The sequence below is a fragment of the Leptonychotes weddellii genome, chromosome 4 (assembly GCF_054177405.1).
Source record: "Leptonychotes weddellii isolate Sample4059 chromosome 4, ASM5417740v2, whole genome shotgun sequence".
NCBI classification, from domain to species: Eukaryota; Metazoa; Chordata; class Mammalia; order Carnivora; family Phocidae; genus Leptonychotes; species Leptonychotes weddellii.
The window spans coordinates 147526984-147542096 of record NC_138372.1 but is presented as its reverse complement, the minus strand read 5'-3'; the positions used below and the strand labels follow the sequence as shown (position 1 = coordinate 147542096).

General features: G+C 34.0%; 1 protein-coding gene across 2 annotated transcripts in view; it reads left to right on the top strand.

Moving 5' to 3' along the window:
- CSMD3 (CUB and Sushi multiple domains 3) overlaps window positions 1–15113 on the top strand; it is a 1160890-nt gene that overhangs the window by 913907 nt on the left and 231870 nt on the right. The window lies entirely within an intron of this gene.

Genomic DNA, 15113 nt, shown 5'->3' with positions numbered 1-15113 from the left:
AATATTGCATGTTGAAAAATCATATGCTTGCATACAACTCTATGAGGATAGAGATAGAGTGAAAAGTAAAAAAAAAAAAAAAACAGTTCAGTAAGGAGAGAGAAACAATGATATCACTGTGGAAAGTTACCACAGACTCTGTGGTCAGCTGAATGATCCTAATGCATTGTACAAAACTGACATGGAGATGATATCATCTAGTGCAGATTTTCCAAACCAGGGGTCACCAGTAGTGAGTCATAAAATCAATTCACTGGGTCATGACCAGCATTTTTATAATTGATATAATGTTGAATAAGGTAAAATAATTAAAATAAAATAAAAGATAAATATATAAAAAGAAGAGAAAAATATTATAATTCAAAGACATGGTAAAGATAAGTATTATTTTGTGGGACTATTTTCAGCTACATATAGAGAGATGAATAAAATACAATGAATATACCCATGTGATGTGTGTGTGTACGAGTACATGTAGATGTGTATGTGTATATTTGCAATAAAATAATGTATATTGGGGTGCCTGGGTGGCTCAGTCGTTAAGTGTCTGCCTTCAGCTCAGGTCATGATCCCAGGGTGCTGGGATCGAGTCCCACATCGGGCTCCCTGCTTGGCAGGAAGCCTGCTTCTCCCTCTCCCACTCCCCCGCTTGTGTTCCTGCTCTTGCTATCTCTCTCTCTGTATCAAATACATAAATAAAATCTTTAAAAATAAATAAATAAATAAATAAATATAAATAAAATAATGTATATTTCTTACCGTGAATTTCAGTGAAAAAAAAGCAACAATTTTGAACTGATAATTAAAAGTATGGAATTTTGGTGTCTGTTACACATAGTAATTTTTCCTCATTGTATAACGTTTTCACATATTAGAATTATATACATATGATTTCTGACTTTCATAGGTCATCTAACCTCTCTAGAGTCTCTCATCTCTAAAATGGGGGTAATTGAAATTCTTTACTTCAAAATGTTGCAATAAGAAATAAAGAAAAGGTACATGTCTATTAAACGGTCATTCTGTTAATAACAGAACAGCCAGTTAATTCTTAATTGATGGTTCCATCTATTAGAGGATAAAGGGAATAAAAGGAGAAATAATTACTTTGTATTTAATTCTGCCAAAGAGAAAAAAATAACTGATGACAGGAAAGTTTATAGAAAGCTTAAGAGAAAGAGTGATTATATTGTCTTAAAATTCAGAGCCATGCAAAAGAGAAATCTGTATATAGCCAGAAAATTCATTAAAATAATATGGAAGATTTCCAGGAGCCAGACAAGAAATAACCAAAATCCTGACAGAGAAAAACCAAAGGATACAGAAAACCATAGATCAAAAGGATAGCTGTTAATCACTGGGATAAATTATTAAATACATGGTTTTCAGTGACTTAGCTGAAAAAGGCAGGAGCACCAGAGTATAGTATGCATTCACTAAAAATATGCCTGCCTAAAATAATCCTATTTCTTTCCAGTAGATTTCTATATTGATAGGTCATAGAAATATTAATTTCAGCATGGAATATGCCATAATATATACAATTGGTCCTTCCTAACCAAAAAATTTCATGGGATCAATTATAGCCTAATTAAGTATATTTCACGTTGGTTGACTAGTCATATCTACAAACAAAACAGAGAGAAGAGTAGACCTGGGTTCAAATCCTCTTACTATATCTATGACCTCTGGCAAGCCAAGCCTTGATTTTTAAATCCCTAAAACTGGATCATAGTTATTAATTCAGTAGGTTATTGTGAATATTCAATTAATTGCAACACATACAGAGGGCCTAGTAAATTTCCCAGCAAATACTGGAATATTAATACATGTGATTTTCAAAGTGTTCTAAAAGAATCACAGCACTGGAAAACATGCATTGCACTTTGCATTGCATGTTATATTTAATGGAATTAGTATATTTCTGTCATTTTAACATTAATTAAATCTAATTTATTAATGTTATTATATGGATACACATTTACTCCTAAAAATAGCACAAGTGTTTAGTATTTTTTAAATTTCTTAAGGATAATCTTCACTATCAATTGACTTGGATATGACTAGACTTTTACCCATAATACCAAGATACTATGGAAAAAAAGTTATTCCATAAATACCTTATGCTTGTTAATACCTTAATTAACTTAATTAATACCATAAATACCTTAACCATGTTAAAAATATGACCACAACTGATAATTTCTAGAATAGGAAAGGGGGAAGGAAAGGCCCATGTTTTAGAACTAGGTCTATTTAACTCTAAACAATGATTTAAAAACAAGAGAAAAGCTAAAATCAGCTGTGACCTTACACAATTTATTTTGTGTATCTAATCATGAGATGATATTGTATAATTTGTAAGGTTGTTGGGAGAATTATATTAAATAACTTACTTAAAACATTTGGTTCTGGGTTTTCTGGCTGGCTCAGTTGGTAGAGCATGCAACTCTTAATCTTGAAGTCATGAGTTCAAGTCCCATATTGTGCCTAGAGCTTACTTAAAAATTATAAACATGGGGCGCCTGGGTGGCTCAGTTGGTTAAGCGACTGCCTTCGGCTCAGGTCATGATCCTGGAGTCCCGGGATCGAGTCCCGCATCGGGCTCCCTGCTCGGCGAGGAGCTTGCTTCTCCCTCTGACCCTCCCCCCTCTCATGTACTCTCTCTCATTCTCGCTTTCTCAAATAAATAAATAAAAAAAAATTATAAACACAATAAAATATAAGAAATAAATTAAAAATACATTTGATTCTGAAGCTGTTACTGTCTCATAAGGAGAACTTAATATATTTTAGTTTCTTGATCACGTTCACACGTATCTATTTGTTTTCCCTCATAGTAATTATACAGAAATCCAAAATACACAGAACTGACTGACTTTCAGATTTAATAATTTAATACTTTGAAAGTCAAAATTAGTGGGTAAAGCATGTGCAATAGAGCCAGAGGGTTTGTTACTCATAAGGATACATTTTTAAGTTAAGATATATTTTGCATTTTTATCAAAGTAAAATATACATGTAATAACAAAGAAAATAATATAATATAGGTTTCCATTTAAAGTAATTTAAAGCAATGGTCACCTGCCCCACACCACCCTCTATTCTGCTATTCCTCAGCTGAGTCTTCTAATAATTTCTATTTCTCTTCAATATTCCAGAATTAAGTTATTTTTGTGGATTCTAGCAATTGCCTTTGTCATATATTAATTTGTTTATGCCTCTATTTTTAATTTCATTAATGCTTGAGAATTAGATTGTCAGGCTCTGCTGCTTTTCATGTTAAGTCTTACCCCACAGTAAAATTTTGACTGCTGTCTCTGAGAACATGGGCAGGAAATTTGGACTGACTGAAAGGTTTTGCTTTAGAGTATGTAAGTAGGGAGCTATTAGACTCTAATCCCTAAGTGCCAAAATAAGGAAAGCTTTTTATTTTATTTTTTACATAAAAGCGAACACCAATATGACCATACTTTGTAAACTCTTTAAATGCAATGTTTTGATTTTTCTTATAATGTTTCACTCTGGAAGAGTATAAGCTCATAAGGTCTTGGGCTACATATAACTTTTTAGCATTCAATGCATTAATTTATACAAGCAGGCTCTCAGTAAATATTTTTAACCTGAACTGAACCATAAGAATTTACAGTTTGTCTATTTTAGAAGATAGTTTTTTTTTTATCATGGTTTAAGATTGTGTACATTTTAAATCTGAAGAAAATATTTTCAAGAGCTTATGTTGGACACTGGGAGATTGTGTTTGTCAGAAGCAGATCCAAAATGATAGCATCCTGTGGTAAGTCCTGCTCAGTGATGAGAAACCCTGCAGTTTATCTCATGGAGAATGTCACATGTATTAAATGATAGCAAAACAGAATATCTGTACCTGCAATTCACTTTGTCATAAAAAAAAAATGTGTTTGGAAAATAATTTCTTCCCTTCTTATTTTTCACACTTTGACAAGTGTCTGTTGAAACTCTGTGTTACTTTAGTTATCTATGGACACACTGGATTAACGTAGAAGTTCTATTGTTCTCATCCATAAAATGACTCAATATTATGTAAAAATAATGAAACACAAATAGTGGCAGATTCCGTATTTTTCCCTTAATGTTCATTACTTGATTTATTTCATCTAATGGCATTGTAGCTGTTTATATAAACACACCTCTACCCTGACCTAGGGCATCAGCTATTTCTTACCTCTTAACCTCTCTTCTAGCTAGTTTCTCCCTTTCCCATGTTCCCCAATAAAATCTCTTACAAACACAACAAAGTAATCTTTCAAACATATGTCAGATTGGGGCTCCAGGATGGCTCAGTTGGTTGAGCATTTGACTCTTGATTTTGACTCAGGTCATGGTCTCTGAGTCATGGGATTGAGCCCTGTGTTGGGCTCTGCACTCAGCTCGGAGTCTGTTTGGGATTCTCTCTCTCCCTCTCCCTCTGTTCTTTCCCCAGCTCACATGCTCTCTTTCTCTCTAAATAAATATGCAAATAAATAAAATCTCTTAAAAAATAAAAAATAAATAAAAACATATGTTAAATTATATCAAAATCCACCATTGGCTTTCTAAATCTGAGTAAACTCCATAGATCTTATAATATGAAGTTCCACTTAATCTGCCTATATATATTCTGACCTCTTTACTATACTCTTTGGGCCACAAAGGCTCCTAGATGTTTCTTGAAATCACTGTTCACACTTCTGCCTCAAAGCTTTTGCACTTGCTGTCCTTTCTGTCTGAAGCTTTTTCCCCAGCATTCTGGCTGAAGCTCTCAGATTTCCTTTAGGCATGTTTTAGTAGCAGAAAAACATTCCAATTTACCCTCGCCTTGCTCCCTAAAGCTTCCAGGATGGAATCAAATAAATCTAAAGTTGAAATACTAGGTCCTTGGTAAAGATATCTCTGGTGTGTGTAAAGCCCCAGTTATTTTAGAGCCTTAGAACTCTGAAAGGTAAATCATCAAATTTGGGAGTACTAGCCATAGTACTAATACAGTATTTTTTAATTGAGGTATAATTGACATACAACATTATATTTGTTTCAGGTATACAACATAATGATTTGATATTTGTATACATTGTGAAATGTTCACCACAATAAGTATAGTTTACATCCATCACCATACAGTTTACAATTTTTTTATTATAAGTAATTTTAAGTCTACTCTCTTAGCAACTTTCAAATATGCAAGACAGTATTATTAACTATATCATCATGCTATACATTACATACCCATGACTTATTTATTTTATAACTGGACCAATGCCATATTTTTGATCTTTTTTCATTGCTATAGCATACAGTGAGCATTCAATTGACAGCTAATTAGAATAATAAGACCCTAAGAACAAACATATTTGGAGAATATGTTAGAGAGAATAGAAGAGATGGTATCATACATTCCTTTTTTTCAGGCATTAAAAAGTACCAATTATATGCCTGGTCCTGTACTAACTACGAATTCAATATGGTTCTTGCCTTTAGAGAATTTATAATCAGATGAAATAAAGCAGGTGAGGTCAATTGCTAGAAATAAAAACAGAGTGCCGAGAGCACAGCGTGGAGGTGCCTCTGACCCAGTCACAAAGAGAAATCAGAGAAGTCTTCCTTATGAAAGTGACACATGAACTGAATATTAAAAATATAAATAAGAAGGAACCAGGTGAGGTACAAGACATAAGGAGATGCTGTGTTTCACACCTAGGGTTGAGCATTTATAAACATTTAGAAGCAAGAGCAAACCAGAGAAAGTAGATAGAATTTCAAGCAGCTGAACTGGGCAAGCCCATAGAGAGGACTGAGAAGAGATAATAACTTGTCTGTGTTGAGAACAGTTTGAAGTTTTGTATACATATTATTTTATGCCTTACTACAACTCCATGAATTAGGGGATACTAATATTCTCATTTTACAGATGAGGAAACCAAGACACAAGGACAGGTTCAGTCACTTGTTCAAAGTCTTAGTTGCCTGCCAGTCATGATTTGGAGTCCAGTCTTAATCACTGCCCTCTAGAGAGGCTGATTAATGACCTTGCATTGATCTTTTTTATATCTCTGGAACCTAACATTTATTGCATATTGCAGGTGGTTAAATGCTTCATGAATGGATGCATGGCATCAAAAATAAGTGGTGAGATTTTGGGTTCCCCACTTATTTCTGAAATCTTCCTCCAAGCTAAGTATGAGAATTAAGAAAAAGTAAATTCCTACCAATAACTAATAAAAAGTGTTCATCTGAAATGCATTTTTGCATTTCATTTGAAGCACAACTTTACACAGATACCCTAACAGATATAGTCAGTGTTAGCTATTTTGAACATCTGTACCATTATTTTCAATCCCTTTGTTTCTCTCATGCTAATGTAGTCCTAGATTCTGGGGGAAAAAAAAGATTATGTAACTCAGTCACTGATAACTATAAGTCTGTCCAAAGTACATACACAAGAGTGTTATGATTAGACATCCAGTAGTCATCTGGTACCATTCATTGTTCAACTTCCAACTCTATGTGGAATGATAAAACCTTTAAAAAATAATAATAATAAATAAATGGAGAGCCCTTTGCACTATCAACTGAAGAGAAAATTTGGAACAAATAAAATAAAAAATAAAAAGTTCATTTTATAATTGTAGCTCTCCAACTTTACAGTTATCTCTCATTAGTAACATCATATGACCTACTTTTAATTAAATCATACTGCTTTAGTGTATGACGTAGATAACTCAACTTTTATTCCAGATCTTCTGCTTAAACGGCATGCTTGCCTTGGACTAATCTCTTATTCCAAATGTCCTTAAGGTTTATAGAATTTTTTTGAGATTTGAAACAAGTCTGGAGTCCCATTGCATTATAAATGAATATAGACGTTATGTAATCTAGTATACTGAGCCATTTAGCATTTGATGCCATTTAAATATGTGACATAATTAAAGCATGTGGATGAAAGACTCATAAAACAAAGGCCTAGTGGTAAATTATTTCTGAGTATCATCAAATATCTGCCTTTCATTAGCTATACATAGGAATTTTGTTCACAGACATAATATACAGATTATGTATCAGAATCATGTTCTACAAAGAAGTATAATGTATTTTCTATTTTTTTTAAGTAAGCTCTAAGGCCCAATGAGGGGCTTGAACTCATGACCCCTAGATCAAGAGTCACATGCTCTCCCAACTGAGTCAGCCAGGCACCCCAAATGTATTTTTCTATTTTAAAAATTTAAAGTAGTATTGAGATAAAACCAAAGCATGTTTCATTTTCATATTGGGCGGTGGAATATTATTTAAAATGAAACTGGAAGGGAAGCTAATGTGATTGAGCACCTGCTATTTCCAGGCACTCTTACTTACGTTATCACTCCAGTTGGTCTCCTGCATGCTAGTCTAGAGAATCATTAGCATTGTTATAAATAAATCCCTGCTGCTATGAATTCTGGAGCATACTATGTAGAGTCGCCTATGTAAGAAGCAATTTAATTGCAAATCAATGCTTATAATTCAAAACATATTTTCCTGTGACCACTGACTTGGAGCTCATATTTAAACCATTTTTATTTTTTCTGCCTTTGGCATCTCAGCCACTATGCCATGCCTCCAGAATGGTAGTTGCATGGCCTCTCATTGTGCTTAGAAACCCCCGTTCTCCACCACCATGTAGTTTTTATATTTAAGTCAGACTTCAAACATGCCTCCCTAATGTGTTACACGTTTTTACAGAAAAACAGAAAAATTATTTATACAGAAAATTGAATCAACCCAGAGCTTCTCTCCTTACAGATAAAGAAAGTAAAGTATACAACAGTAATTATTCATAGTCATGTTGAGAATCAAACTGTATTAAGTAAGGAATGGCATTAGGATAATAAAACAACAGATCTAAGGATAGCCAAATCTTTACTTTTGTTGGCAAAACAAATATACTACTAAAAAGTTCAACCCACAAAACCCAGAGAGAAAGAAAGCAGGTTTATTATTGAATAAGCATATTTGGAATGTAATGAACATTGCAGGCTGCCTATGAAAGATGCTACAAAGACTGGACAGAATCTCATACAAATTTATAAAGAAAGAACAAATAACTCTTCTTTTATCTCCTTGAGAGACATACCGATGTAACTTGTCTCTGTATACCTTGTGACTACACTTTTTAAGAACCCTTAGTTAATTTCTGAAGTATGTTTCCAGAAGGTCAGCAGTCTTGCACTGTAAAATCAAAAAGATGGGCCTATTATGTTTTAAAAGAGACACCCTAAAGGAGGTTGCTGCTTTCTTCCCCTTTATTAAACATAGAACATTTCATTTTATACTTATATTCAGCCAGAGAGTCTTTCACTTCAAGACATACACATACAAAAAGACAATACAGAGCTCTCTGTGCAATAGGGAATAAATTCTTAATCCCAAATCCCAAAACCAGTCAGATTGAAATGTATGGGAGAGTTAGTGAGTAAATCTGAACCATAATCAGGTTCTAAATAGCTTCAAGCCTAAGCCAACCCCAAGACAGGGTATTTCTCCCCACGTTCCTAATCTGAGTTTTAGGACCTCTCTGATTCAGGGAAGAATTGATCTGTCCTGTTAGGAAGAGAGACAAAAGAGCAAGAAGGAAAGGGTTCTCCAATGCAACTAATACTTTCCAGATCATCATAGGCCAAAGCAACAATCCCTGAGCCAAGCCCCCGCAAGGAAAAGAGAAGACAAAAAATTACAAAGGTAAAAAGAGGTGAGTTGGGAGGAATCTAATTAGAATAGGGTTTCTTTTTTGTGTGATGATGAATCCTATCCTAGAATTATCTTTTTAGGTGTATAAAATATAATAAAGCACATGGGCATGAAAGATAAACTGATTATATTGAAACACAGTTATCCAAGTACTTAAAATCTATAATTGAAAAAACAAATTTTGATGTAATAATATATTGCTTCCTAATTATTGCCTTAAATTATAAGTCCTAGCAAATCTAATAACTACTTGAGGTATCTGCAACAATTATAATGTAATATAAAAACATCTGTAATTCCTGTTGGTGACAAAGTCCCAGTGGTTTGCTGCCTACGTTTGAAATTAAATGAAATGGTAAAATTCAGTTAGAAAAAAATTTCCATAAGAATTGGAAAATATAAACATTCTTTCCCCATCCAAATTCATGAAACAAGAAAAAAGAACCCCTGAGCTGTAAGGAAGAGGAGAAGATGGGCCAATTTTTCCTCCTTTTCACTGTTAACATTGGTTCTTGTTTCCCCCTGGACTTCTAAAGGATAAGGAGTGCAAAATTAGAAGACCACATCCACAGTGATTGTTAACAGTTGAGCACAGTGACCCCAAACCACCCCCCCGCACACACCCACACACATACCACCTCCTGAGACAACAGCTGAATTGAAGATGTAGGTCCCTCTGCCTTTGGGATGGAGTAGGGAAATGAAGAGGAGAGGAAAATAAAAGCCAGAGCTCCTCCTGGAAGGAACAATGCTCTGGGAGAATCACTAAATGGCATTCCTCTCTCTCTCAAGGGAAGAGCTTGGCAGAAACACCAGGGAAGTTTCCTCCTGCCCTTTCTCTAAACTTTGTATTCGTTCCTGGGATTGATGAGATTAGTTCATCCTCCTAAGGCCTTTATGAAACCCACATTATATCACCTCCAGAAGATTCTGTGGGGCCAGAGAGTTGCTTAATTCATTTTATCTAGGCCCACACCATATAGCATATCTATCAGACATTTCCTGTTCCAGTTCCAGTTTGAAATTTCCTCTCCTCCAAAGCTAGAAGTAAATAGTCAGTAAATAGTGAAGCTGGGATTCAAAACTAAATCTTGTAGATTCCAAAGCTTTGGGTTTTATACAGCATTTACTATGCTACCCTAAGCAAATGGTTTGAAGAATCTGAGTTTTACATTCCATGCATTTAGTCAGCAGCAAGATAGTAATATACTGTATATTTTAGTTTTCCTAATATTTATAACATTAGAAGTCCATTGTATAAACAGACACTGTCCTAGGCTCCAGAGGTATAAATGGTGTATAAAAAGAAATAGAAACTTTGACTTAATAGATTTTTGGAGTTAAGAGAGACAGACCCTATATAAATAAGTGGCTTTATATAAAAAAAATATGAATATAAATATAAAACAAGTTGTAATCAGTGTCCTGAACAGAATGGAATGCTGTATGATGTGATCCTCTGAACTAGTCTGGAAGACAGGGAAGACTTTCCTGAGAAATCAATGCTTGTGAAGTAATCAGGTAGGGGTAATAAATTGTCACAGATGATTTTTTTCCCCTCTAAGCTCATTTTGTACTATTAGCTGTTTTAAAACAATTTTTTAAACAATAAAAGACTGCCATCACTTAAAATCAATGAGTTAGAAATCAGAAACTAAGCAATGAAAGGGATTTTAGTTTTTAAAAAACATCAACAATTCAGCTAAAATCATTTTAAGAATTTATCTTCCCATATACATTTTTCTACAAAATCATAGATTAGTGATTGCTAGGGACTTGGGAGTATAGGAAATAGGAAGTGACTGCTGATGAATATAGGAATTCTTTTGGGGATGACAGAAATATTCTAAAATTAGATAGAGTGTTGGTTATACAACTTTGTGAATATGCTAAAAAAACCAAAACACTCAATTATATACTTTAAAAGGGTGAATTTTATGGTATGTGAATTATACCTCAATCTTGAAAATGAGGTTAAAAATGAGTGACATGGTATCACAGATAAACTACTAACACCCATAGTATTAGTAGAATTTATATATGGTAGCATGGCAAATCTATCTGAGGAATATAGCTATTTATTCATAGGTCTATGTCATAGGATGATTCTTCTTTCTCTAAGAACACACTCTGTCGGAGAACACAGCTCATCGAGCACTGGGGCATGAAGGGAAGGCCTTCCTAGCCAGCAAAATAAAATGAGTGAGTTCAGGCAATCAGTGAGGTGACAGATGTAGAAGCTCATATCCTACTAAGTTTACTGAGTGAGTGATTAAAATGGTTTACAAGCCACTGATTACAACATGGAGATGAATTTTTTTTTTTAGTGTTAAACAAGAGTGTGGAATTTTACCACAAAATTAATTCACAAGTAATAAAGACTGATTTTTGTTTGTGTTTTTTGTTTTTTTAGGGGAACAGATGAGGCAATAGGAAACTCATGGCAATATTATCTTTAGTTTTCCAGATAAGTAAATGTGAATGTAGCAGAACTGATGGAGAAGAAAATGAAAATCAAAATAAATAAGTTACTAAGAGTAACAGTTTATAATTTAAAGAAATATTTATTACCATTATGCTAGAATAGCCTTATTGGAGGCTTATCATCTAAGATAAACAAAATGAAATGCTTATATAGCAGACATGAAGAGAAGTATGAAATGAATGGTTGGAAAAAAAAGAAATGAATGGCTGAATAATTAGTTTTGTTTTTTTTTTTTAAACTAAGAACAAGGTTTTAAACAAAGGAGGGAAGAAGCAATAGTAATTTTAATCTACAAGTCAATACTGGGAATATTAGCTGTCTGCATTATAAATTCAATTCCAGAGTTTAAGGGTTACGAAAGGACTTCTCTTAAAAAAAAAAAAAAAAAAAAAAAAAAAAAAGCTCAACGGGAGATACAGCTTTCAAACACTTTCTATACCAGGATTTTTGATTTGTGACATTCAATCAGGCTATATCAGGGCATAAGTAATTTACTAGAAGTGGGCCAGCACTTTTGTAAGGTACAGCAGTTCTTTCAAACTGAAGGAGTCACAGGCCACATCTAGTAAATTATTGATTTAATATACCATATTGCTCTTTTGTGACCTACAAGAACTCATCACTTTTAAAAGTACCTAACTTGCTTTCTGAGAAAAATTTATATATTATATAATAATTTTCATTATAGAGTATATTTGATAATAAATTATACATTACACAAGTGAAAAGACAGATTTGAAATTGCAAGTAGCTCAAGGCTGTGTTGCATGTATTATAAAGTCTCTAAGATATGTGGACATTCAAATAGTACCTTTTCCATAAAAATGGTTTGGGATTCTTCTATTTCACTTACTGGGAGGTTACTTCTTGTTCTCCTTCTTCTTCAGTCTTCCTCCTCCATCCCACACACATGATCAAACCATAGGAGGGAAGTCCTTTTCACTAAATGACTAGAAGTCTTGAAACCCAGTTGCAGACTCATCCTCTGATTTCCCTGGAAATACCGCATCTGTCTACTGTATCCCTCTTTCATATTGCAAGAGTGAAACACACATATAGAGAATAGTTACAGTATGGGCACATTTTACTTATACAAATCAAGCCATATAAATTCAGCCAAAGAGAATTTTTAAAAAACAAACAGAAAAATGAGAACAAGAAAAATCATATGAAATTAAACTGTGTGAGTGATGTCACTCTTTGAATAAAGGTATGCTCCAGGGGCGCCTGGGTGGCTCAGTCATTTAGCATCTGCCTTTGGCTCAGGTCATGATCTCAGAGTCCTGGGATAGAGACCCGCATCGGGCTCCCTGCTCCGCGGGAAGCCTGCTTCTCCCTTTCCCACTCCCCCTGCTTGTGTTCCCTCTCTCGCTGTGTCTCTCTCTGTCAAATAAATAAAGAAAATCCTTAAAAAAAAAAAAAAGAAAAGGTATGCTCCAGACTGATAAAATGTTAGCATGGATTTGCTACTATAAAATGGTAGGCATGAGTTTGCTATTCCTCCAGGGGAACTCAGTATCCATGTGGCTCTCATATTGTTAAGAGTTCTGTCACTGAACATATTTCCAATGTTTAAAGATACATATCTTTCACATAATATTGCCTCTAAATGTAAAGCAACAGTGATTCCTAATAACCAGAAGATTTTAATCACAGAAAGAAAAAAAGTAGGCTTATATGGATTTAGTAAAAGAGGGTATGTCTCCATTCTGTCTTGGATTTAAGTGAATATCTGGGGTAATTTCAACAAAATGAAATGTTTGTGTTATGTGATGACTCTGGAACAACATTTTATAGTAGCCTGCCTGGTCTTGCAAGCATAGATCATTCAATCATCCCACAAACATTTATGGAGAACATAATGTTTATCAGAACTGTTCTAGGAAGAGAAGAGAAATGTAAGACTTGTCTGTTAGAAAAATTGTTAACAGTGGTGAGAACTTTCGGGGATGCGTGGAGCTAGTTGTCCAATGGAAGAGCCCATGTGGAAACTGTTGAGAGTGTGGACTGTGGCATTTTGAGTGGTAGAGAGGAGAGAGAGACTGATAAGCTATGTAAGGGAACAAGCAACAAATTGATGTATTGGACCCCAAGGGTCAGGGAAAGCGTGTCAAGAATAATAGTACTTTATAATAGGCTAAGTCTTACATTTTAAATCTTTAAAATACTTTGGCTCTATGTGCATACATAAAACAGTTCTTTAGTACTACAAAATTATAATCAATTACAGGCAATAATATAAATGTTAGAGTTATTGCCAAGTGATAGCACATTCTGGAATCATCAATCTGGCATTTTGCAAAGCATGTTCTAGGGAACATTGGTCCTGTGAGATGTTATACTGAAACAGTCTCCATGATCAAATAATTTTGTAAGAACATGACATTCCCCAGATCTTACTAAAGTATCAGTGAGGCCATATAGTAAAGAACTCTTTTTCTTTTACCCATGTAGTTCCCAAACTTACTTAGTCATAGAACCATTCCTTCTCCTAATTCATGTGTTCTACAACAGTGTTATTAAATATAGATTTAAGAGGAGTCATATGTATCAAATAAGTTATAATCAGGAACAGACACAGGTGAATTCTTGTATTTACTGCATTTACATTACATTTACTGGGCTATTTTGAGAAACACAGCCAGTGTGACAAATAGCCCACAGGTACAAGTCAAATGGGAAAAATAAACATAGCATTCAAAGTCTTGGCTGGCTTCTAGCTTCTATGATTGTTAACAGAGCCAGAAAAATAAAGGCTGCCCTTTCTGTACTAGCCAATAAGATGAAATTAAAACAGGAAGAGAGAATATGAAAAGCTTCCAGGAACCAATATTAGGAGAATTAGTAAAGTTGCTCTGGCTTAATCATTATTGCATTTAGATTTTTAGAAACATAGACAGATTAAAATAAATTTGTATCTCAAAGCACAGTTAATTTTCTCTTATTTATATTATTTGCATACTGCATAAAATACTGTCAATCACTACAGTATTCAATATAATTATCAACAAGGACATGTGGTAAGCACTGACCAGAAGAAACGTAAAATTATTGCTACTAGTCCAAATAACAGAATCTAACATAGTATTAATTACCCTAAGAACATGTGATTATACTGCAACCTCATATATATTCATCAGTGTCTTAAAAAAAACTTCACATTTTCTTATATTTATAAATGGTATTTTTTAAAAAGCTGTCCTAGATGTCCATTATGCAAAATAAAATATAAAAAGCAAACTGAGGCTGTCAGATGCATATTAATGTGGAATGGCAGAATGTTCATGACTAAGTCACAAAGCTGAACTTGAGGTAGAAGCTCTCGTTTCTATTCATAGTTTCCAAATATAAAAATAGGAACTACTGTCACATACACTCAAAAGTATTGTAATTTTGGAGTACCTTAAAATCAGAAGGAAAGTTAACATAAAACATACTACTCATTCTTGAATGATTCTCTCATCAGTAGTATTATCAGCTGAATAAAGTTATCAGTGCTGAACTAAGAACACACCTGACTAATCTCAAACAATAATGAGTGATGAGAGCAATGCATCTTTGGTGATCATCATCACTGTCAATTTGTTGTTCTTTGGAGTTCTAAGTTTGTATGTTTAACTCTATTACCATTTAATAGAACATTAAAAGGCAGAACATTCATTAGCCACCCAATGCAATGTAAGATCCTGTTTGGATTGTATGTATGTGTTTTCAATATATTGCTATATTTTAAACTCTGGCCAGGAATCCATGAAAAGCATTTGCTTTTTCAAACTGGCAGGACTCTTCTCCAGTCACCTAACACACCACTGACTGCATCCAGCTCTCTTTAAAAGGAAAATCCGGCATTAACTCCAATAAATTCCCAATGTATAACTTGAATCTATGCATT